Below are 19,402 nucleotides of genomic sequence, written 5' to 3'. Positions count from 1 at the left end.
TGTTCAGAATGGAGAGCGGTAACTAGTGGTGTTCCCCAATGGTCAGTGCTAGGATCAATCCTATTAAAGTTATTCATAAATGATCTGGAGAAAGGGGTAAACAGTGAGGTGGCAAAGTTTGCAGACGATACTAAACTGCTCAAGATAGTTAAGACCAATGCAGACTGTGAACAACTTCAAAGAGATCTCACAAAACTAAGAGATTGGGCAACAAAATGGCAAATGAAATTTAATGTGGATAACTGTCAAGTAATGACAGGTTTCAGAGTAGCAGCCGTGCTAGTCTGTATCCGCAAAAAGAACAGGAGTACTTGTGGCACCTTAGAGACTAACAAATTTATTAGAGCATAAGCATCCAAAGAAGTGGGCTGTAGCACACGAAAGCTTATGCTCTAATAAATTTGTTAGTCTCTAAGGTGCCACAAGTACTCCTGGTCTTTTTGTCAAGTAATGCACATTGGAAAAAATAACCCCAACTATACATACAATATGATGGGGGCTAATTTAGCTACAACTAATCAGGAAAGAGATCTTGGAGTCATCATGGATAGTTCTCTGAAGATGACCACGCAGTGTGCAGCGCAGTCAAAAAAGCAAACAGGATGTTAGGAATCATTAAAAAAAGGATAGAGAATAAGATAGAGAATATGTTATTGCCCTTATATAAATCCATGGTACACCCACATCTTGAATACTGCGTACAGGTGTGGTCTCCTCTTTTCAAGAAAGATATACTGGCATTAGAAAAGGTTCAGAGAAGGGCAACTAAAATGATTAGGGGTTTGGAACGGGTCCCATATGAGGAGAGATTAAAGAGACAAGGACTTTTCAGCTTGGAAAAGAGGAGACTAAGGGGGGATATGATAAAGGTATATAAAATAATGAGTGGTGTGGAGAAAGTGAATATGGAAATGTTACTTACTTGTTCCCATAATATAAGAACTAGGGGCCACCAAATGAAATTAATGGGCATCTTGTTTAAAACAAATAAAAGGAGGTTCTTCTTCACACAGCACACAGTCAACATATTGAACTTGCCTGAGGAGGTTGTGAAGGCTAGGACTATAACAGGGTTTAAAAGAGAACTAGATAAATTAATAGGTTTCAGAGAGGTAGCCGTGTTAGTCTGTATCAGCAAAAAGAATGAAGAGTACTTGTAGCACCTTAGAGACTAACAAATTTATTTGAGAAACAACTCTGACATCACAATCAGGCTGACAAAGGAGGTTCTGTCGTCATCATGAATAGGTCGGAATATGAATGAGAGGCTGCTAAGCAGCTCTCTAACACCACATTCTACAAGCCGTTACCCTCTGATCCCACTGAGGGTTACCAAAAGAAACTGCACCATCTGCTCAGGCAACTCCCTGAAAAAGCACAAGAACAAATCTGCACAGACACACCCCTAGAATCCTGACCAGGGGTATTCTATCTGCTACCCAATATCCATAAACCTGGAAATCCTGGACACCCATCATCTCAGGCATTGGCACCCTGACAGCAGGATTGTCTGGCTATGTTGACTCCCTCCTCAGGCCCTACACTACCAGCACTCCTAGCTATCTTCGAGACACCACTGACTTCCTGAGGAAACTACAATCCATCGGTGATCTTCCAGAAAACACCATCTTGGCCACTATGGATGTAGAAACCCTCTACACCAACATTCCACACAAAGATGGACTACAAGCCATCAAGAACAGTATCCCCAATAATGTCACGGCAAACCTGCTGGCTGAAATTTATGACTTTGTCCTCACCCATAAGTATTTCACATTTGGGGACAATGTATACGTTAAAGTCAGCAGCACTGCTATGGGTACTCGCATGGCCCCACAGTATGTCAACATTTTTATGGCTGACTTAGAACAATGCTTCCTCAGCTCCATCTCTACTTGCGCTATACTGATGACATCTTCATCATCTGGACCTATGGAAAAGAAGCCCTTGAGCAATTCCACCATGATTTCCACAATTTTCATCCCACCATCAACCTCAGCCTGGACCAGTCCACACAAGAGATCCACTTCTTGGACACTACAGTGCTAATAAGCAATGGTCACATAAACAACACCCTATACCGGAAACCTACTGACCTCTATACTTACCTACATGCCTCCAGCTTTCACCCAGACCACACCACATGATCCATTACCTACAGCCAAGCTCTAAGATACAACCACATTTGCTCCAACCCCTCAGACAGAGACAAACATCTACAAGATTTCTATCAAGCATTCTTACAACTACAATACCCACCTGCTGAAGTGAAGAAACAGATTGACAGAGCCAGAAGAGTACCCAGAAGTCACCTACTACAGGACAGGCCCAACAAAGAAAGTAACAGAATGCCACTAGCCGTCACCTTCAGCCCCCAACTAAAACCTCTCCAGTGCATCATCAAGGATCTGCAACCTATCCTGAAGGATGATCCCTCACTCTCACAGATCTTGGGAGACAGGCCAGTCCTTGCTTACAGACAGCCCCCCAACCTGAAGCAAATACTTACCAGCAACCACACAACAAAAACACTAACCCAGGAACCTATCCTTGCAACAAAGCCCGTTGCCAACTCTGTCCACATATCTATTCAGGAGATGCCATCATAGGACCTAATCACATCAGCCACACTATCAGAGGCTCGTTCACCTGCACATCTACCAATGTGATATATGCCATCATGTGCCAGCAATGCTCCTCTGCCATGTTGTGACACAGCAGGGAGCGGGGCAGATTTGACTTGGGAATGTTGCAGGGGGGTTACATTGGGGATGGGGGACTTCCCTTGAAGGAAGCTACCTGAGCTGTAACCTGAGCCACGAGAGGGGTTGGGGGAAGTAACACCTTCTGGCCGGGAGACTGAACAAAGGAGAGGAGGAGCAGAGGGGAGGGGGGAGAAAGCTGCTGGAGGAGTTTAGTTTCAGTTTGGGGTGGGTGGTGCAATGCAGGGAACCCCAAGCTGGGGTCTAAGCTCCCTAAACCCCCCAGAAGGACTTGATTGAGGGGTTCTGGTTGTACCTACACGCTCTGCTTGGGACTGTGTTCCTGTCATCTAATAAACCTTCTGTTTTACTGGCTGGCTGAGAGTCATGGTGAATCTCAGGAAGAGGGGTGCAGGGTTCTGACTCCCCCACACTCTGTGACAACTGGTGGCAGAGGTGGGATCTACTGCACCCCGTGGACGGCGCTTCCTGCAGTAAGTGACTGGGGAGCAGTCAAACGAAGGGTGATTGATGGGGACCAGACGTGCTGAAGAGTCAGAGAGGGACGGTTTCAGGGGGCGATTCACCCCTGGGAGTGTGTCACCAGCGAGAAGGACTTTTGCAGTAACAGGGTCCCCCAGGGGATCGCAGCGAGTGGTCCCAGGGGCAGAGGAGTCTGCAGCTCGACCCTGGCAGAGAGGTGGTGACCTCAAAAAGGGCTGGCACACTAGGGGTCTCCCTGGAAACTGTGGGGACTGGTGAACACCCGGGCCTGTGAGTGGCCAGCAGGAAGATGTATGCCAAGCGCCTTAAGAGCGACCTGGTGGAGCTGTGCAAGCAGAGGGGGCTGCGCAGTGGGAGGCTCACCAAAGAACAGCTCATTGCCCAGCTGGAGGAAGGAGATCGCTCGAATGAACTGATCCCTGTCTCTGAGGGAAGCAGCCTGGCAAATGCAGCGCAGGCACCAGTGTCTGTCCCAGCTGGGAGTGGTCAGCCGGCTGCTGAGGGCTTCCCGAGACCCCTCCTTCCTATGCCTAGGGGAAGGGTGGGGAGGAGCCCAGCGAATACCGAGGGCACCGTGACCCCTCCCCCAGCCAGCAGGGGATCCTCCCGGCGACGCTCGGCATCCGTGGAGCGGAAGCGGCTGGAATGGGAGAAAGAGCTAAAACTGAGAGAGCTGGCAGTTTGTGAACAACAGAGACAGCATGAACGGGAGGAAAAAGAGAAACAGAGGCAGCATGAAGAGAGACAGCGTCAGCATGAACTGGAGCTGGCAAGGCTGAGGGGCAGCGAGCCCCCGGCTGCGGTGAGTGAGGGGGGACCCAGGACTGCACGGAGCTTTGATAAGTGCATCCTGGCCCAACGTAAGGAGGGGGAGGACATGGATGAGTTCCTGGAGGCCTTTGAGATGGCCTGCGAGCTGCACCAGGTTGATCCTGCGGACAGACTCTGAATTCTCACCCCCTTACTGGACCCCAAAGCCGTAGCATTGTACCGCCAACTGGAAGGGGCGGAGAAAGGGGACTACAAACTATTCAAAAAGGCCCTGCTACGTGAGTTTGGGCTAACTCCTGAAATGTACCAGGAAATGTACCGGAGTCACGATAAAACCCCTGAGATCTCATATCTGCAACTAGCCGTCCGCATGGAGGCATATGCCAGCAAGTGGGCAGATGGGGCCCAGATGAAGGAGGACCTGGTTAAACTGCTGGTACTGGAGCAACTGTATGAGCAATCCGACCTGAGGCTGTAGTTGAGGGACAAAAAGCCAGAGAACCTATGACACGCAGGGTGGCTGGCCGATGAGTTTGTGAAGAGCCGGTCAGGGGGTGGCAGGGAGGAGTCCCAAAGGAACAGGCCCACTGCGATGCAGAGAGTGAGTCACCCTGGGACCTCCCAAAGGGGGAATATGGGGAATCCCTTTCCCAGGGCCGGCTCCAGGCACCAGCTTACCAAGCAGGTGCTTGGGGCGGCCACACCGGAGAGGGGCGGCACGTCCGGCTCTTCCGCGGCAATTTGGCAGTGGGTCCCTCACTCCAGCTTTTTTTGGGGGGGGGGTGGGGGAGACCTGTTTGGAGCGGCAAAAACCCTGGAGCCGGCCCTGCCCTTCCCAAGGGGAATGCCCAGTGTCAGGGACAACCGAGCGGTTCGAGGGGACCAACGGGACATGAGCTGCTATTACTGCGGCCAAAGAGGCCACATTCGGGCCCAGTGCCCCAAGCTCAAGGACAGACTGAGCAGACCGAACCCACACCGGGTTAACTTGGTAGAGGCCCAGACGGACAAGGGGCAGGCTTCCCAGGCAAGGGGGGCTGGCAGCTTATCAACTGCTCAAGAGAGAGAAGGGCCCCAGGCCAGCTTCTCTGGGGGGCCGGATGCTCCGGACTCAAAGTTCTCCATTTATAGGGTTCTGTTTTACTGGCTGGCTGAGAGACACAGTGAATCTCAGGAAGAGGGGTGCAGGGTCCTGACTCCCCGACACTCCGTGACACATGTACATTGGCCAAACTGGACAGTCTCTACATAAAAGAATAAATGGACACAAATCAGACGTCAAAAATTATAACATTCAAAAACCAGTCGGAGAACACTTCAATCTCCCTGGTCACTCCATTACAGACCTAAAAGTCGCAATATTACAACAACAAAAACTTCAGAAACAGACTCCAATGAGAGACTGCTGAATTGGAATTAATTTGCAAACTGGACACCATTAAATTAGGCCTGAATAAAGACTGGGAGTGGATGGGTCATTACACAAAGTAAAAGTATTTCCCCGTGTTTATTTCCCCCCTACTGTTACTCACACCTTCTTGTCAACTGTTGGAAATGGGCCATCCTGATTATCACTACAAAAGGTTTTTTTCTCCTGCTGATAATAGCTCACCTTAACTAAGCACTCTCATTATAGTTTGAGAACCCCTGTTATAGTGTGTAAGGCTACACCCATTTTTTCATGTTATCTATGTATATATATATATATATATATATATATTCCTACTGTATTTTCCACTGCATGCATCTGATGGAATGGGTTTTAGCCCATGAAAGCTTATGCTCAAATACATTTGTTAGTCTCCAAGGTGCCACAAATACTCCTCGTTCTTTTTTCAGATAAATTAATGGAGGTTAAATCCATTAATGGCTATTAGCCACGATGGGTAAGGAATGGTATCACTAGCCTCTGTTTGTCAGAGAGTGAAGATGGATGGCAGGAGCGAGATCACTTGATTGTTACCTGTTAGGGTATGTCTACACTACGACATTAGATCGAATTAATAGAAGCCGGTTTTATAGAAATTGGTTGTATACAGCCGATTGTGTGTCCCCCCACATAAAATGCTCTAAGTGCATTACGTCGACGGACCGCATCCACAGTACCAAGGCTAGCGTCGACTTCCGGCGCATTGCACTATGGGTAGCTATCCCACAGTTCCCGCAGTCTCCGGCGCCCATTGGAATTATGGGTTGAGATCCCAATGCCCGAATGATGCAAAACAGTGCCGCGGGGGGTTCTGGGTACATGTCGTCAGGCCCCTCCCCCTCCGTCACAGCAACGGCAGACAATAGATTCGCGCCTTTTTACCTGGGTTACCTGTGCAGACAACATACCATGGCAAGCATGGAGCCCGCTCAGCTCAGCTCACCGTCACCATATGTCATCCGGGTGCCGGCAGACATGGGACTGCATTGCTACACAGCAGCAGCAGCTAACTGCTTTTTGGCGGTAGACGGTGCAGCATGACTGGTAGCCTTCATTGGCGATCTGGGTGCTGGTAGCTGTGGGGCTGGCAGCCGTAGGGCTGCATTGCACCAGCCCTTTGCCTTTTGTCAGTAGATGGTTTATTACGACTGGTAACCGTCCTTGTTGTACAGCAGTGGCTGTCAATCATGGGCACCTGGGCAGACATGCTCTGTCCTATCGAACTGTCTTGACAATGATGGCTATCAGTCGTAGTATGCTATTTTCTGCCAAGCGCCCAGTATTTTCTGCTAAGCACCCAGAAGAGGCCGAGGGCGATCTGGGTGCTGGCAAACATGGGGCTGGCAGACGTGGGGCTACATTGCTACACAGCAGCAACCCCATGCCTTTTGGCAGTAGATAGTATATTATGACTGGTATCCGTCATCATCATACTGCAGTGGGTATCAGATGGTGCAATAGGCCTGAAGGGTAACTGCCAAGCGCCCAGTATTTGCTGCCAAGCACCCAGAAAATGCCGAGGGCTATCAGTCATGCTGCACCGTCGTCTTAAGATGTAAAAAATAGATTTGTTCTGTATTCATTTCCTTCCCCCGTCCCTCCGTCAAATCAACGGCCTGCTAAACCCAGGCTTAGGAGTTCAATCTCGGGGGGGGGGGCATTCTGTGTGACAGTTGTTTGTGTTTCTCCCTGATGCACAGCCACCTTTCTTGATTTTAATTCCCTGTACCTGTACGCCATGTCGTCACTCGCCCCTCCCTCCTTCCCCTGGTCCTTCAGATACTAGTTTCGCGCCTTTTTTCAGACCAGACGCCATAGCTAGCACTGGGATCATGGAGCCCGCTCAGATCACCGCGGCAATTATGAGCACTATGAACACCACGCGCATTGTCCTGGAGTATATGCAGAGCCAGGACATGCCAAAGCAAAACCAGGACCAGCCGAGGAGGAGGCGATTGCAGCGCGGCGACGAGAGTGATGAGGAAATGGACATGGACCTAGACCAAGTCACAGGCCCCAGCAATGTGGAAATCATGGTGTTCCTGGGGCAGGTTGATGCCATGGAACGCCGATTCTGGGCCCGGGAAACAAGCACAGACTGGTGGGACCGCATCGTGCTGCAGGTGTGGGACGATTCCCAGTGGCTGCAAAACTTTCGCATGCGTAAGGGCACTTTCATGGAACTTTGTGACGTGCTTTCCCCTGCCCTGAAGCGCCAGAATACCAGGATGAGAGCAGCCCTCACAGTTGAGAAGCGAGTGGCGATAGCCCTGTGGAAGCTTGCAACGCCAGACAGCTACCGGTCAGTCGGGAATCAATTTGGAGTGGGCAAATCTACTGTGGGGGCTGCTGTGATCCAAGTTGCCAGGGCAATGAGAGACCTGGTGATATCAAGGGTAGTGACTCTGGGAAACGTGCAGGCCATAGTGGATGGCTTTGCTGCAATGGGATTCCCAAACTGTGGTGGGGCGATAGATGGAACCCATATCCCTATCTTGGCACCGGAGCACCAAGCCACCGAGTACATAAACCGCAAGGGGTACTTTTCAATGCTGCTGCAAGCCCTGGTGGATCACAAGGGACGTTTCACCGACATCAACGTGGGCTGGCCGGGAAGGGTACATGATGCTCGCGTCTTCAGGCACTCTGTTCTGTTTCGAAAGCTGGAGGAAGGGACTTTCTTCCCGGACCAGAAAATAACCGTTGGGGATGTTGAAATGCCTATCGTGATCCTTGGGGACCCAGCCTACCCCTTAATGCCATGGCTCATGAAGCCATACACAGACAGCCTGGACAGGAGTCAGGACCTGTTCAACTATAGGCTGAGCAAGTGCCGAATGGTGGTGGAATGGGCATTTGGGCGTTTAAAAGCGCGCTGGCGCAGCTTACTGACTCGCTCAGACCTTAGCGAAAAGAATATCCCCATTGTTATTGCTGCTTTCTGTGCGCTCCACAATATCTGTGAGAGTAAGGGGGAGACATTTATGGCGGGGTGGGAGGTAGAGGCAAATCGCCTGGCCGCTGATTACGCGCAGCCAGACACCAGGGCGGTTAGAGGAGCACAGCAGGGCGCGGTGCGCATCAGAGAAGCTTTGAAAACTAGTTTTGTGACTGGCCAGGCTACGGTGTGAAACTTCTGTTTGTTTCTCCTTGATGAAATCTCCGCCCCCCCCCCCCACCCGGTTAACTCTACTTCCCTGTAAACCAACCACCCCACCCTCCCCCCTTCGAGCACCACTTGCAGAGGCAATAAAGTCATTGTTACTTCACATTCATGCATTCTTTATTAATTCATCACACAACTAGGGGGATAATTGCAAAGGTAGCCCGGGATGGGTGGGGGAGGAGGGAAGGAAAAGGACACACTGCAGTTTAAAACTTTAAAACTTTAACACTTATTGCTCGGGAAATCATCTAGGGTGGAGTGACTGGGTGGCCGGAGGCCCCCCCACCGTGTTCTTGGGCGTCTGGGTGAGGAGGCAATGGGACTTGGGGAGGAGGGCTGTTGGTTAGACAGGGGCTGTAGCGGCGGTCTGTGCTCCTGCTGCCTTTCCTGCAGCTCAACCATACGCTGGAGCATATCAGTTTGATGCTCCAGCAGCCGGAGCATCGACTATTGCCTTCTGTGTGCAAGCTGACGCCACCTCTCCTCTTCAGCCCGCGATTCAGCACGCCACCTCTCCTCTTCAGACCGCGATACAGCACGCCACCTCTCCTCTCGCTCATATTGGGCTTTTCTATAATCAGTAATTGACTGCCTCCACGCATTCTGCTGTGCTCTGTCAGCGTGGGAGGCAGTCTGTAGTTCTGTAAACATTTCATCACGCGTCCTTCGCTTCCGCTTTCGAATATTCACTAGCCTCTGTGAAGGAGAAAGATTTGCAGCTGGTGGAGGAGAAGGGAGAGGTGGTTAAAAAAGATACATTTTAGAGAACAATGGATACACTCTTTCACGTTAAATTTTGCTGTTCACATCACACAGCACATGTGCTTTCGTTACAAGGTTGCATTTTTCCTCTTATATTGAGGGCCTGCCGGTTTGGTGTGAGAGATCACTCATGCAGTGCCAGGCCACAGATTTCAGCTTGCAGGCAGCCATGGTAAGACACAGTTTTTTGGCTTTTTTAACCTTGTTAACATGTGGGTATGGTTTAAAACAGTACTGGTCTCATTAACCATACCAAGCACCCGTTGGGTTGGCCATTTAAAATGGGTTTGCAATGTAAAAGGAGGGGCTGCGGTTTCAGGGTTAACATGCAGCACAAAGCCAACTAATTCCCCTCCCCCACACACCCAATTCTCTGGGATGATCACTTCACCCCTCCCCCCCCCACCGCGTGGCTAACAGCGGGGAATATTTCTGTTCAGCAGAGCAGGAAGGGGCACCTCTGAATGTCCCCTTAATAAAATTGCCCCATTTCAACCAGGTGACCGTGAATGATGTCACTCTCCTGAGGATAACAAAGAGCGATAAGGAATGGATGTTGTCTGCATGCCAGCAAACACCGGGACCATACGCTGCCATGCTTTGTTATGCAATGATTCCAGACTACGTGCTACTGGCCTGGCGTGGTAAAGTGTCCTACCATGGCGGACGGGATAAGGCAGCCCTCCCCAGAAACCTTTTGCAAAGGTTTTGGGAGTACGTGAAGGAGAGCTTTCTGGAGATGTCCCTGGAGGATTTCCACTCCATCCCCATACACGTTAACAGACTTTTCCAGTAGCTGTACTGGCCGTGATTGCCAGGGCAAATTAATCATTAATCATTAAACACGCTTGCTTTTAAACCATGTGTAATATATTTACAAAGGTACACTCACCAGAGGTCCCCTGTGTGCCCACCGGGTCTTGGGTGAGTTCGGGGGTTACTGGTTCCAGGTCCAGGGTGATAAACATATCCTGGCTGTTGGGGAAACCGGTTTCTCCGCTTTCTTGCTGCTGTGAGCTATTTACATTATCTTCATCCTCATCTTCCTCGTACCCCGAACCCGCTTCCCTGTGTGTTTCTCCAGTGAGGGACTCATAGCACACGGTTGGGGTAGTGGTGGCTGCACCCCCTAGAATGGCATGCAGCTCCGCGTAGAAGTGGCATGTTTGCAGCTCAGCCCCGGACCTTCCGTTTGATTCTCTGGCTTTGTGGTAGGCTTGCCTTAGCTCCTTAATTTTCACGCGGCACTGCTGTGCGTCCCTGTTATGGCTTCTGTCCTTCATGGCCTTGGAGACCTTTTCTAATATTTTGCCATTTCGTTTACTGCTTTGGAGTTCAGCCAGCACTGATTCATCTCCCCATAGGGCGAGCAGATCCCGTACCTCCCGTTTTGTCCATGCTGGAGCTCTTTTGCGATCCTGGGACTCCATCACGGTTACCTGTGCTGATGAGGTCTGCGTGGTCACCTGTGCTCTCCACGCTGAGCAAACAGGAAATGAAATTCAAACGTTCGCGGGGCTTTTCCTGTCTACCTGGCCAGTGCATCTGAGTTGAGAGTGCTGTCCAGAGGAGTCACAATGAAGCACTGTGGGATAGCTCCCGGAGGCCAATAACGTCGAATTCCGTCCACACTAACCCAATTCCGACCCCCTAAGGCCGATTTTATCGCTAATCCCCTCGTCGGAGGTGGAGTAAAGAAACCGGTTTAAAGGGCCCTTTAAGTCGAAAGAAAGGGCTTCGTCGTGTGAACGTGTCCAGGCTAAATTCGATTTAACGCGGCTAAAGTCGACCTAAACTCGTAGTGTAGACCAGGCCTGAGGTTCACTTCCTCTGTGGAACCTGGCATTGGCCACTGCTGGCAGATAGGACACTGGGCTGGATGGACCTTTGGTCTGACCCAGTATGGCCATTCTTATGCTCTTATGAAGGGAGGGGCAGAAACCTGTGACAGAGTTTCTGTAGTGTAGTGGTTATCACGTTTGCCTAACACGCAAAAGGTCCCTGGTTCAAAACCGGGCAGAAACATGATGGGTTATTTTTCCTAGCTCCTACTGCTGCCACTGGGCTGTCGCTGCTGTTGTAGAAGCAGCAGAGATCTGTATTCTCTGTATAACTATCCTATGTATAACCTGTATGCTCAAAATATCTGTTATACTTCCCCCCCCCCCCCGCTTTTGTCTCCTCTCTCTTTCTCTGAATACCTGTGAAGTGGCTTTCCCCCCCCCTCCCTCCTGGAATGCTTGTGGGATGAATGGGTTGGTAGAACAACTGGAAGATCAGAAGAGCTTCCAGGTAGACAAGGTGTCTGGGACTCTAATTAGGCAGCACTCACACACCCAATGCATGGACACTGCATGGACACTGGCTGAGGTGGAGCGTGACCAACCAGATGCAGCCAAGTCATCTCTAGTCACAGGCCATGAGGAGCAGGTCCTTAAAAGGGGAAGGGGCCATGTGCTCAGGAGTGCACTCACAAGCTTGTACCTCCTGTGAAGGCCCTTTGCCCGGACCGCCTGGCCAGTTGTTCGCTGCGTTGCATTCCATCGTGCCTTGGGAAGACACCTTCATCACACCATCCATCGCTGTGCTGTGGGACACTTACCTTGAAGGATCCTGACATCTCTAGTGCTGTGCCTGTCCTGGGAGTGTGAGTATGCAAGTGTGAGTGTGACACCCTCCCCCCTTCTTTTGAGCTTAGCTATCAATATAATAAACGTGCTGCTTTCTGCCAAACTCTGGTGGGTCACTAGTCCTCCTTAAGCTTACTAGTTGACCCAATTTCAGGTAACATTAATAGTGGAGGATGGTTCTGGGTGAAAGGATGACAAGCAAAGCTATGGGAGGAAATTTGGGTGTGGGGTGCGGGCTCTGCGCTGGGGGAGGGGGTTGGCGTGCAGGAGGGGTGGTGCTTACCCCGGGCAGTGCAGCTCCCAAAGTGACCGGTACACACAACCCTCAGGCAGTAGCTCCTAGGTGGGCAAACAGAGCTCCCATTGGCTGCAGTTCCTGGCCAATGGAAGCTGTGGAGTTGGTACTCAGAGCACGGGCAGTGCATGGAGACACTCCCCCCTCCTCAGGGGATGCCGGGACATGCCAGCCACTTCTGGGAGCAGCATGGAGGGATGGAGGTAGAGTGGGCAGGGAGCCCTCTTAGTGGTGCTGGCACATCTCTGCACACCCATTCGGGGAGGGGATCAGAGGGCCTCCATGTGCTGCCTGGGGTAGGGGCAGTGCACAGAGCTGCCTTCCCATAGGGGTCTATTACAGGAGTGGGTGGGTGAGGTCTTCTGGCCTGCAAGATGCAGCAGGTCGGACTAGATGATCACACTGGTCCCTTCTGACCTTGGTGGTTTCTGCCAGGACCAACCTCCGGCTCACCGAGGGAGACTCCACCACCTGCACACGGAGATCGGGGTTGTGCAGCAGGGGCTCCGCGAGGAGGTCCGCGCCCTCGGCGGCCACAATGGACCTGGGCACACTGCTGACTCATATCCAGCTTCTCATCCACTATAATGTTTGGGGCATAGATGTTGACTAAGTTGAGAAGCAGCCCCTCCACACGGGCCCGGACGTGCAGCAGGCGGCCCGGCACGACCTCGGCGACCCCCAGCACCTCGGGCCGTAGCTCGGGGGAGAACAGGGTGGCCACCCCAGCTGAATGGGCGCTGAGGTGGCTAAAATAAACCCCGTCCCCCCACTTCAGCCACCAGCTAGCCTCGACGGCTGGAGCCGTGTGGGTCTCCTGCAGGAAGATCACAGAGTACCCCCCCCCTCCTGAAGGAAGGAGAGCACCTGGCTCCTGCGGAGACCCATCCTACAGCCCGGGGTGTTCTATGTTGTGAAGTTTACGGGTGCCATGAGGAGGGCTGGGGGGGGATCCTCGCCGGCAGGGACGCTCATGGCCCCCATTGGGCTGCACAGCAAACTGTGACCTACCCCGTAGGTGAGCAAGGAGTCACGGAAGCCGTAGACCCGCTGGTAGGCTGCAGCGGTCTGGTTCCTGGTCCTTGTACCCTCCCCCATGAGGGCCCTCGCGGCCCAGAGGGTTTGATGAAAGTCCCCCCATCACTGGAGAGTGAGCTGCACCTTGTTGTGGGAGCCCCGGACATGTTCAAGAAACTCCTGCAGCTCCTCTCGCAGTGTATGGGGGGGTAGGGTCACTGGCCCCCAGCCGTTCTCCAGCAGGGCCCCTGGCGCAGCCCCATGGCCCACCGAGATGGGCAGGCAAGGGGCAGAACCCCGACATGGCGCCCGATGGGCCGCTGCCACATGGCCTGCCTCAGACCCTGGTTCAATGGGGGGTGGCGGAGGGAAGATAGCAGCCCCTGGTGGGTCGGGACAGGGAAACACAAAGGCCGCTCCCTGGGGGTCATCCTCTGGAAAAGGGAAGGAGATGGCCCCAGGGGCAGCAATAACATCGCAGGAGGTGGAAGGGATAGGGACGGGGTCGGCTTCAGGGACAGGGCAGGAGTCAGAAATAGGGGCAGGGCTGGGGTCAGGAATAGGGGCAGGGAAAGGGGTGATAGTGGGACCAGAGGCCCCAGCTGCCAGGCTACTGGCGGGTGGCACCCCGCGGTTGGTTTCAGGGGTCTGTGGGGTGGGAGGGGATGGGGGCCCTCAGCGATGCCAGGCTCGTGCTCTAAGGCAGGTGGTATGGCCATGGCATCCATAGGTGGGGAATCAGTGATAGGGCCCCCAGCCAGGAAGAAGGTCGGCTGCCCCGCAGCTGAGGGATTCCCCTGGTGACTCGGTGTAGCGAGGCCCTATTCGAAACAACTGGGAGGGTCGCCGAGGTCGTGCCGGGCCGCCTGCTGCACGTCCGGGCCCGTGTGGAGGGGCTGCTTCTCAACTTAGTCAACGTCTATGCCCCGAACATTATAGTGGATGAGAAGCTGGATATGAGTCAGCAGTGTGCCTTCTAAAGGCCCCTCCCCCAGCCTAGCGGGAGGGACCACTGGACCCAGGAACCAACTAAATCCTTGGGACTACTAATGAAAAAACAGGGAATGGAGTGACGGTCAAAGGTTCAAAATCAGGGTGCTGGATGGGGACACCGAGCAGAGAACCCTGGACAGCGCCCACTGCTCCTCAAAGGTGTCGAGGGAGCCAGTGGACGCTGCCCAGTGGAACTCTGCCCGGAGACGTGAGACCAGGGAGGTACAGAAATAGGCCCCACAGTCACAGAGCACCCCCTCGGCCAACATCCTCTCCCTGGTATTGTAGATGGTAAGTTTGGCTAAAGCCAGGAGGAGGTTGACGAGGAGGTCTCGCGACTTCGTGGGGCCACGGATAGGGTGTGCGTAAATGAAAAGGTGTGGGGAAAAGTGCAGCCAGAACCTCAACAAGAGGTTCTGGAGGAGCCGGAACAGGGGCTGCAACCTGGCGCACTTGAGGTAGGCGTGCGCCAGGGTCTCCCTCACGCCGCAGAATGGGCAGGCCTCGGGAATAGGGGTGAACCGCGCCAGGTACACGACCGTGCTCACGGCTCCGTGAAGGAGCCGCCACCCGATGTCCCCGGCGGGCCTTGGGACTAAGGTAGAATAAAGGCTGGCCCACCGGGGCTCCTCACCCTCCACAGGCATTAAGTAGTCCCGCCATTTGGTGTCGGGGCGGGACGCGAGGGTGAGGAGATGCAACGTGAGGAGCACGAGCGTGTACAGGTGGTCTCTGGGCGCGGTTCGGAGCCGGACCGGCTGCAGGATGTGCAGCCGGCTCGGAGTATGGGAGCGGGGAAGCCAGGGAGGCTCGTGGAACAGGGGCCCAATAAAAAGATCTGGAGGGCCCGGGGTGAGGGGTGGGCGGGGAGCGCCCTCTCGCAGGGCCCGCCACAGGAAGCTGAGAGAAGGGGGCGACAAGGCAGCGCCCACCTCCTGGAGTACACGCAGAGGGGTCGCAAGGGTGGAGAGCCCCATGCGCCGGCCGAGTGCACGGGGATCCACCCAGTCCCCCCTGGCATAGTCCAGGAGGTCTCCGACCCTGGTGGTTTCTGCCAGGATCAACCTCCGGCTCACCGAGGGAGACTCCGCCACCTGCACACGGAGATCGGGGTTGTGCAGCAGGGGATCCGCGAGGAGGTCCGCGCCCTCGGCAGCCACAATGGACCTGGTCGCCGAAAAAAGCTTCCAGGGTCCGGAGGAGGTCCTGGTAGAAGACCGGCAGCTCTGAGAGGTCTCGCGGAAGACCTCTCGGGTGAAGAAAAAGGAGCTGCCGTCGTATCGGAGCCCTTGGAGGCGGCGGAGGAAGGCGTGCGCTAACGTGCTCCACGCCGGACTACCTGCACCATAAAGGAGCCTCTGCAGGGCCTGGAGGCGGAAGACATGGACCTGGCTATGAAGGCAGACCAGGCCCTGTCCTCCCTCCTCCAGGGGAAGACTCAGAACCCCTGCAGAGACCCAGTGCAGTCCCAGCCAGAAAAACTCCAGGGCCGTCCTCTGGAGCCTGGCCAGGAACCCCGGGGCCAGGCTCAGGGTGTTGAGCCAGTGCCAGAGCATGGACAGGACGAGCTGGTTCAGCACCAGCGCCCTGCCTCACAGGGAGAGACACCGGAGCAGTCCTGTCCATCTCCGCAGCCGCTCACCCACCCTGACCTCTAAATCCTGCCAGTTCTCCGGCGGAGAAGGATGCGTGGCGGAAAGGTAAACGCCGAGATAGAGCAGCGGACCCGCACTCCACCGAATGGCTTGAAGCGCGGGTGGGAGGGAGCTCGCCTGCCACCCATCCCCGACCACCAGGCCAGAGCTCTTGACCCAGTTGACCCGGGCGGAGGAGGCCGCCGAGTAAACAGCCTGGCAGGCCTCCACCCGCACCAGGTCGCCTGGGTCCTGGACCACGAGGAGCATGTCGTCGGCGTACGCTGACAGGACCAGCCGCAGCCCCGGCTCCCGAAGCACCAACCCCACCATCCTCCGACGGAGGAGGCAGAGGAAGGGCTCGATCGCCAGAGCATACAGCTGGCCCGAGAGGGGGCACCCCTGCCGTACTCCCCGCCCGAAGCTGACCGGTTCGGTCAGGGTCCAGTTGAGCCTGACCAGACACTCCGCCTCGGCGTACAGCACCTGGAGAAAACCCAGAAACTGAGGCCCGAAGCCGAACACCCGCAGAGTGCCCAGGAGATGCCAGTGGTCCATCCTGTCGAACGCCTTCTCCTGGTCCAGGGACAGGAGGGCGAATGACAGACCATCCCTACACCCCAGCTCTAAGAGGTCCTGGACCAAGTACAGATTATTAAAGATGCTCCGGCCTGGGACGGTGTAGGTCTGGTCGGGATGGACCACGTCCGCCAGCACGGACCCCAGCCGCAGCGAGATGGCCTTCGCTACGACCTTATAGTCCGTGCTGAGGAGCGAGACGGGACGCCAGTTCCGTAAATCGCGGAGGTCCCCCTTCTTCAGCAACAGGGCGAGCATGGCTCGCCTGCACGAGAGAGGGAGGACCCCGCCGCCCTGGAAGGGGATGAGCCTCTCTGGACACCAAAGTGGGCGGAGCCAGCAAACCCTGCACCCGCCCCTCAGAGGTCAAGGCGCAAGACAGGAAGTATAAAAGCCTGACCCCAGAGCTCACTTGGAACTCAGCCACTGGAGTGATCAGACACCTGTGGCGTAGCTCCCGGTGGGGAGACCACGGAGATCGGCGGCCGACCTGAGGGCTGGCCAGACCAGCCAACGCCTGATGCGAGCCCAAGCCCAGAGATGCTGCCAAGCCTACCGCTTGCCCATTACCCCAAGGAACAGTCAGGCCTACTGTTTGCCAGTTACCCCGAGGAGCTGCCAAAGCAACCACTCACCAGCTACCCCGAGGAGCCCATAGTGTGTGACCCTGTGGAGGATGCTGTCCAGACCCAGGTACCTCTAGAGGGGGAGGTAGGAAGTATCCTGGGGGCAGCCAACCCGAGTCTGGCTGCAACACTGCCAGAGCCAATGTCAGTGTGTTGCGGTCAGGATCCCCACTGATACAACAGCGGGTCTTCTGCCACTGCTAGGGCCCTAGGCTTGGACACAGTGGATTGGTGGGCCTGCGTCCCCGGCAGCTCAGAGCCAGGAGCCTGGGGTTTGCTGTTCAACCGTTTGCTCAGCCCCTGCCTGAGGGCCTGAGCTACTGACTGTTTGTTGCCCCGCCCTGACCCAGGGCCTCGGCTTGCTACTATTGAACTGTTTGCTCAGTCCCTGCCAGACCCAGGGCCTCGATCTCCTCATAGATGGAAGGGAGATTGCCTTCCCCCACCCTGGGGTTCTCCCCGCCAGTGCCCATAGCGACGCTCACCTTGGGGCTCGCAGGGGCTTCAGATGTTAAGGGGGAAGAAGGGGCTCCATCGGGGGCCTCCGTGGGAAGGGAGTCCAGTGGAGGGGTGGTTCCTCTCTCCGGTGCTGCCACATCTTCCCCAGCTGGCACCGGTGGATGGAAAACACCCGTGGGCAAGGTGGAAGGCTCGGTGTGGGTGGCCCCTTCCTGGTCTTCCGGGGGGCCTCCAAATCTGAAGGATGGAGTGAAGCTCGAGCCTTCTGCTTGCCCCACTTCCCCTGTACTAGGACCCAGCCCTCCATGGCATCATCTATGGGCCGGCTAGAAGGGGTCAGGTTGGGGGGAAAGGGCGATGGTTCGGGGACTTGGGGAGGTAACAGTGGGGTGGCATGAGGGAGGGACAATTCCCCCTGGGGTCGGCCCTCTCCCACGCCCGGAGGTACCCCCACTGCACCCTTCTCTACGGGCCCCATAGAGGTGCATGCAGCAGAGGTGGGGCTCTCCCGCTCATCTGGGCAGGCTGGGGGAGGTACCCCTAGGGCCCGAGCGGGAGCAGTGGTGGGCTGAGAAGGAGGAGGAACAGCTCCAGGCGCCGGGCAGCAAGGGGTGCCAGCGATGACGGGGCCAGCGCCCTGCCAGCGCTCGGGGGTCCTGGACACTCCTTGCCGGGTCAAGGGGCAGTCCCTCCGGACGTGCCCCATTGCCCGGCAGAGGTAGCAACAGGCCTCCCCCATAGAATAATGCACCCGGTAGCGGGCCCCCTGGTAGGGGACCAGGAAGGACCCCTTGAGTGCCTCTCCATCACCTGCTGCCGGTGGCAGTTGAAGCTACACCTGCCGGTGGAACAAGAGGACGTGACTGAGGGCGGGGTCTTTGCAGCCCATCGGGAGAGGGCTAATAATGGAGATAGGTTTCCCCTAGGTAGAGAGGGCGGGCAGCAGGGCAGCATTGGGGAGGAAGGGAGGAACGGAGGTCAGGACTACGTGGATGCCCAGGTCCTCCAGTGGCTCCAGGGGGACGAACACGCCCCCCACTGCCAGGCTCTTCTCCACCATCTCCTGGGCGGTGGCCTCCGACACTAGGAAGAAGAGGACCTTTCCGTACATTTTGGAGGGCGCCATGACGGCAGTGGGCCCCACCATCCTCGTCAACACCCGCACATAGGTCTCCACGTGGGGTGAGGCAGGCACCAGGAGGCAACGGACGTCATGGTTCCTGGTTAAGGTGGGGAAGGGGCCCCGGCTGCTATAGATAGTAGCAGAGGCGGTGGTCGGGAGAGATGATGTAGCGGCAGGCGGGGGGGGGCCTCTGCCTCCTGGGTGTATGCCCTGGGGGAGGGGCACCCGCAGAGCTGGTGGAGGGAACAGCGGGGAGGGGCACTGCAGCCGGTGGTGGGGCCGCGGCAGTGGGGGTACCCCTGCCATGGAGGGCCTAGTCTTCTTGGCAGGGCTCTTTCCCTTCTTTTTGTTCTGGCCTTTCCTGTGAGCTGGGGGGGCTCCCCCAGAATCGGAGGGGGCGAGGGACTTGGCAGTAGCAGAGGTCACCCCATCGCCCGCCGCTGCTGGCGCCCCAGCGGGGGTGGTGGCAGGTGTTTCGGCAGCGGCAGTTGAGGTAGAGGCTAGAGGTGGTGACAAGGGGGCAGATAGAGGAGGGGCGGCAGGGGCTACTTGAGGGGTCTCGCCCACCGTGTTCCCCTCCATAATGAGCAGGGAGGGAGGGAAAAAAACACCAGAAAAAGCGGGGGAGGGGAAGCAGGTCAACCACTCCTCCCCGCTAGGCTGCAGGCAGGGGAGGAGGGCACCGAAACGAAGGGGGCCAGATAGGGGGGCT

General features: G+C 55.5%; 1 non-coding gene across 1 annotated transcript; it reads left to right on the top strand.

The window, feature by feature from the left end:
* The first annotated feature begins 11,286 nt into the window (after positions 1–11,286).
* On the top strand, positions 11,287–11,359 carry TRNAV-AAC (transfer RNA valine (anticodon AAC)). The gene has a single exon. It is a non-coding gene; the product is annotated as a tRNA-Val (tRNA).
* Positions 11,360–19,402: the final 8,043 nt, after the last annotated feature.

Source organism: Emys orbicularis, chromosome 15 (genome assembly GCF_028017835.1).
Source record: "Emys orbicularis isolate rEmyOrb1 chromosome 15, rEmyOrb1.hap1, whole genome shotgun sequence".
Classification (NCBI taxonomy): Eukaryota; Metazoa; Chordata; order Testudines; family Emydidae; genus Emys; species Emys orbicularis.
This window is presented reverse-complemented; position numbering and strand designations above follow the sequence as displayed.